The sequence below is a fragment of the Salvelinus sp. IW2-2015 genome, linkage group LG15, assembly GCF_002910315.2.
Source record: "Salvelinus sp. IW2-2015 linkage group LG15, ASM291031v2, whole genome shotgun sequence".
Lineage (NCBI taxonomy): Eukaryota > Metazoa > Chordata > Actinopteri > Salmoniformes > Salmonidae > Salvelinus > Salvelinus sp. IW2-2015.
Genome location: NC_036855.1, coordinates 61,302,944 through 61,309,659, shown reverse-complemented (window position 1 = coordinate 61,309,659; position 6,716 = coordinate 61,302,944). Strand labels below are relative to the sequence as shown.

Below are 6,716 nucleotides of genomic sequence, written 5' to 3'. Positions count from 1 at the left end.
TCACCCCCAAAGCCAATTCTTCTTTGGCCGCCTCTCCTTCCAGTTCTCTGCTGTCAATGACTGGAACGAACTGCAAAAATCTCTGAAGCTGGAGACTCTTACCTCCCTCACTAGCTTTAAGCACCACTGCAGAGCAGCTCACAAATCACTGCACCTGTACATAGCTAATCTGTAAATAGCCCATCCAATCTATCTCATCCCCGTACTGTATTTATGTATCTTGCTCCTTGCACCCCAGTATCTCTACTTGCACATTCATCTCTTGCACACCCTCCATTCCAGTGTTTAATTGCTATATTGTAATTACTTTCCACCATGGCCTATTTATTGCCTTTACCTCTCTTATCCTACCTCATTTGCACATCGCTGTATATAGATTTTTAACTGTATTATTGATTGTATGTTTGTTTATTTCATGTGTAACTCTGTGTTGTTTTTATGTCGTAACTGCTTTGCTTTATCTTGGCCAGGTCGCAGTTGCAAATGAGAACTTGTTCTCAACTAGCCTTACTGGTTAAATAAAGGTGAAATAAAAAAATAAAAAATCATGAGACAATCAGGTGATGCAGAAAGTGACTGAACATGCTTAACTGGCGAGGTGCTTTTCACATCAGGCTTGTTGCACAATCACAGAGAATGTGACATCTTTATCACCTGGCTGTCTGCCTGTCATGCTGTTTGCTGAAGATGGGGGATGAGTGAATTGCTGCCACTCCTCCAGGACTGTGTAGGTATTGCTCCTGTTAGATCAGCAGAGGATGAATSGCTATTAAGCACTGCCATATTACACATCTGCATTCTTCTACAACAGACAGGATCCAAATCACTTGGGCTACTCTCCTGTAGGTTKATCTGTATTTTCCCTGGATCGGTCGGTGGATGGGCTAACCACTGCTTACCAAGATTAAAAACCTCAATTTTTTTGTGCTATCTTCATGCTTTTGATCTTATACACATGTAAAATAAAGAATACAATACAAACTGCGCATGTTAGACACAATATCCACAGATTTGTTTACTGATATAGTACATTCAAACTCATGCTTAGACAGGTAGAATAATGTGACATATTTGGCTAACAATGACATTCCCCAATAATTGGTCTCATTCTAAGTAATGCATAGTAGCAGTGCTTGTGTGATTCCACAGAAGGGGTTAGCATGTCCTCAGAAGTCTCTCTGGTGTCACTCCTGTACAATAAGTGGTTGATCCTGAGAAAGTTGCTCACTAGTCACTTAACTTGATTGMCATGCGGTTTGCTGACCTTTCGCAATCAAGAGCTTTAGAGATGAGTCACGAGTGTCACCYTTGTCTTTTAGCTCCTTTTTAGACCTCTGTTTTGCTAGTCTGGTCTCAGATCTGTATGTTCTTTAGCCAACCCTTCTGACTATCATTGTGTGTCAAGTTGGCTAATGCACAAACAGATCTAGGAACAGGCTACTGTTTCCCCTCTTGTCATTTAGTATTGTTGTGAAAGGTTTTGACATGAAAGATCTGAATAAAAACATATTGCTGCCCGTAGACGTCACTACAGTCTCTGGTTCGAATACAGGCTGTATCACATCCGGCCGTGATTGGGAGTCCCATCGGGCGGTGCACAATTGGTCCAGCATCGTTCAGGTTTGGCTGGGGTAGGCCGTCATTGTAAATAAGGATTTGTTCTTAACTGACTTGCCTAGTTAAATAAAGGTTAAATACATATATATATATATATATTGCTTAAGATAAAGGCCAGTCTAAGAATCTGGAATTAAATGAGCAGCACAATGAACTAGAAATAAAGTTCCAGAATCTGAGAATGTGACAGTGCCAGTATCAATGTTTAGACAAGGTCCCGTGCAGAGGGTGTGTCACATACCATACTGTACAGTAGTTATCTACATGTGAGCTGTCTCATCACTAGCCTCACTGGAAGTGGATCACTCTTTCACACACACAGCGCTGCTCTCTCGTGGCTACATTTTCAAACGTAGTAGAAAACACAGGCATCATCATGATCAGAGGATTTGAATTAATTTAAATACACTGAACAAAAATATAAATGCAACATTTTCAAAGATTTTACTGAGTTACAGTTCATATAAGGAAATCAGTCAATTWAAATTAATTAGGCCCTAATCTATGGATTTCACATGACTGGGAATACAGAACCATCTGTTGGTCATTGATACCTTAAAAATAAGGTAGGAGGGCGTGGATCAGAAAACCAGTCAGCATCTGGTGTGAACATCACTTGCCTCATGCAGCGCGACACATCTCCTTCGTATAGAGTTGGTCAGGCTGTTGATTGTGGCCTGTGTAACGTTGTCTCACTCCTCTTTAATGGCTGTCAGAAGTTGCTGGATATTGGCTGGAACTGGAACACACCGTCGTACACTTTGCTCCAGAGCATCCCAAACATGATCAATGGGTGACTTGTCTGGTAGGTATGCAGGCCAGGGAAGAACTGGGACATTATCAGCTTCCAAGAATTGTGTACAGATCCTTGCATTATCATGRTGAAACATGAGGTGACGGATGAATGGCATGACAATGGGCCCCAGGGTCTTGTCACGGTATTTCTGTGCATTCAAATTTCCATCGATAAAATGCAATTGTGTTCGTTGTCCATAGCTTATGCCTGCCCATACCATAAACCCACCACCACCATAACATTGACATCAGAACATTTACATCAGAAAATCGCTTGTCTTCCATCTGCCCAGTACAGTTGAAACCGGGATTCATCTGTGAAGAGCACACTTCTCCAGGGTGTCAGTGGCTATCGAAGGTGAGCATTTGCCCACTGAAGTGAGTTACAACATCAAACTGCAGTAGGTCAAGACACTGGTGAGGATAAAGAGCATGCAGATGAGCTTCCCTGTGATAGTTTCTGGCAGTTTGCGCAGCAATTCTTCAGTAGTGCAAACCCAGTTTCATCAGCTGTCTGGGTGGCTGGTCTCATACGATCCTGCAAGTAAAGAAGACAGACTTGGAGGTCCTGGGCTGGCGCTGTTACACGTGGTCTGCAGTTGTGAGGCCGGTTGGACATACTGCCAAAACGACATTGGAGACAGCTTATTGTAGAGAAATGGCAACAGCTCTGGTCCATTAATGCAGTCAGCATGCCAATTGCACACTCCCTCAAAACTTGAGACATCTGTGGCTTTGTGTTGTGTGACAGAACTGCACATTTTAGTGGCCTTTTARTGTTCCCAGCACAAGGTGCACCTGCGTAATGATCATGCTGTTTATTCAGCTTCATGATATGCCACACCTGTCAGGTGGATGGATTATCTTGGCAAAGGAGAAAGGCTCACTAACAGGGATGTAAACAAATTTGTGCACAACATTTGAGAGAAATAAGCTTTTTTTGCATATGGACAAATTCTGGGATCTTTTATTTCAGCTCATGAAAAATGAGACCAACACTTTACATATTGCGTTKAAATTTTTGTTCAGTGTATATTAAAAAAGACAAGAGAGAAAAAGATCCCATCAACTCTTTGAAGCTAATATAATAGGAACATTCAATTTGTACATTTACAGTAATGTAATACAGCAAACAATAGCAACATTCAACAGATAGAATATTCTACTTTGTAGAATATGGTACCAATATTTTCAATACACACATGTCCTGTGTATTTACATTACCTGTGGTCTCACAGCCTGGCGCATTATCACTACTTAAATATGGTAAAATCAAGATCACATAGCAACTGGTTCTCTATAATCAATGTATATTAAATAAAGGCAACATTTGCTCCATATAAAAAGGTAAAAGAGAATCAAACAAGTCACTTGAGTAAGGACACTTTGTGGTATAAAGCACTGAGTTCGGTCCTGAGTTTGCTGAASGACGGCCGGTTCCTGGTGTCGTACTGCCAGCAGCGACACATAATGGCATACACATCTGGAGGACAGGAGTTTGGGGCTAGCATCCGGTATCCTAGGAGAKGGGACAGGAGAACYTGATTGGACATCAGGTTGGCTTCACCTGGGGTTAATCCAGAGGGGTGTAATGTTTTGGACTCCTGTATAGAGCTGACCTAACTCCATATTGTACCCAGAGTCATGTCTGTTCTATACACTTCTATAATGTTGCATCACCACTCCTAAACTAGTTACACGGACTGTCTGAGTTAACCTTGTATCCTTATTGACCTTTTTATTTTTGCACTGTTTATGCACACTCAGAGTCCTACACACTCACTGCTCACTCACACATAATATGCACATACATTTATACTGACTCTACACACACGTACACCCACTCACATACAAGCTGCTGCTACTCTGTTAATTTTATATCCTGATGCCTTGTCACCTTACCTCTATACATATCTACCTCCATCACTCCAGTAGCCCTGCACATTGTAAATATGGTATTGGAACTGACCCTGTATATAATATGCTTACTTACTTTATTGTGTTCTTCATATTTTTTTTTTCTCCTGTTTTTTTCTAGTAATACATTATTGCATTGCATTATTGATTAWTGCATTGTCGGGTTTTGAGTTTGCAAGAAAGGCATTTCACTGCACTTGTGCATGTGACATTAAAACTTGAAACWCCTACAGAGCACAAACTACAGTCAACTCCAAATGCTGACTAATGTGTTKGAAATCTCATTGACTCGCTGTACCTTTCTCCACCTCGTCCCGTGTCTGCTGGTTGGACATGCTGGTGTAGGGGGTGACTCCCCTGGAGAATATCTCCCATAGGAGAACTCCAAAACTCCACACGTCACTCTCCGTGGTGTACCTCCCTGAAACACAGGCAGGGYGCAGCATTGAGACAGCTATTACATTTGACAGTGATCCTGTAGAGATGCCATACCCATTCAACTGTACACTATTCCACAATCACAGCTTGAGAAAAGTAGTGATAGAGTTTTGAAATGAAGCTTCCTCTAAGCCCCAAAAGGTATGTTCTGACTTTTATTCTGACAGTTTGGATGATCCAGAAGAAGATTGGGAGAATGTATATGGTCAGATGAAACCAAAATAGAACTTTTTGGTTAAAACTCAACTCGTCGTGTTTGGAGGACAAAGATGCTGAGTTGCATCCAAAGACCACCATACCTACTGATGAGCATGGGGAGAAACATCTGTTGGGGCATGTTTTTCTGCAAGGACCAGGACGACTGATCCGTGTAAAGGAAGAATGAATGGGGCCATGTATCGTGAGAATAGGGCATTGAAGAATGAAACGTGGCTGGGTCTTTCAGCATGACAATGATCCCAAACACACCGCCGCGGCAACGAAGGAGTGGCTTCGTAAGAAGCATTTCAAGGTCCTGGAGTGGCCTAGCCAGTCTCCAGATCTCAAACCCCATAGAAATCTTGGAGGGAGCTGAAAGTCCGTGTTCGCCCAGCAACAGCCCCAAAACATCAATGCTCTAGAGGAGATCTGCATGGAGAATGGCCAAAATACCAGCAACAGATGTGAAATGATTACAGAAAACGTTTAGACTCTGTATCAGACCCAGGGATATAACAAGTATTGAGATAAACTTTTGTTATTGACCAAAACTTATTTTCACCATAATTTGCAAATAAATTCATTAAAAATTACAATGATTTCTGGTATTTTTTTTTCTCATTTGTCTGTCATTGTTGTAGTATATGATGAAATTACAGGCTCTTCATCTTTTATAGTGAGAGAAACTTAGACATTAGTGATAGACTACTTATTTTGCCCCACTGTATATACAATACATAAATACATATACATACAAGAGCACCCCCTGACTCACACATTCCTCCTCCCACATACATAAAGTTAAACCCACAGGATACAACACCAGCACACAGGACCGGAGACACGGGCCCATTAACTACACTTTGCTACGGCCCAGACTTAATTGATGCCGCTCATTATTCCGACCTGTTAGAAACACTTAACCAACAGCGAATGTCCACAGCACAGAATGAGAAGGGCAGCGGAGGGTTTGTTACTGTAATCCTGCCAAGAAGATTTAGAACACCATCTGAGACAAATTGTATGTAATTCATCTGTAAAAAGAGACATGTCTCAGTATAACTCCCAAGATAACTTAAAGGTAAAATTGTCATTACAGAACTACTGGAGAAAGACAACTAAACATGTGGGAATGTAATTTAATCCTTATTTAGGTAAGTTAACTAATAACATTAATATTTAAGAAATACTTAGACAAATAAAGCATTGAGGAACCTTGAATTAAACACGATAAAACAAACAAGGACTTTTCACAAAGGTAAAACAGGATCTACAATATATTACAGTTGATCAGTGAGTGAGTGTGAGAGAGAGAGAGTGTGAGTGTGTGAGTGAGTGAGAGCGAGAGAAGCGTACCTTGAGGACAGGTCTCTTCAGGACAATGTCAGACCTCTTGTGAATGTTGGTGTGACGAGACCAGTGGTTCATCAGCATGGAACGGTGTGGAATCCCTCCTCCATCCAGGGTACATATTCTAAAACACCACACTTTATAACCATACAAACTGTACAGACATGATCATATTTAGAATACACACACACACACACACACACACACACACTCACACACACTCACACACTCAACACTCACACACTCACACACCTCACGTCTGTGCTCTGGATAAGAAGTGCCTGCAAGAGCCAGCCCAGTGGACAGAGAGGACATACCTGCCTGTTTGCCCTGACTCTGTCTGACCAGGAAGTGCTCCATCACACCTCAGCAGCTCCTGGGACTTCCAGCCTGGGGATGAT

At 41.7% G+C, this 6,716-nt stretch overlaps 1 pseudogene; it reads right to left on the bottom strand.

The window, feature by feature from the left end:
• Nucleotides 1-986: 986 nt before the first annotated feature.
• Nucleotides 987-6,716, bottom strand: part of LOC111974450 (tyrosine-protein kinase Fes/Fps-like) — a 61,114-nt pseudogene continuing 55,384 nt past the window's right edge.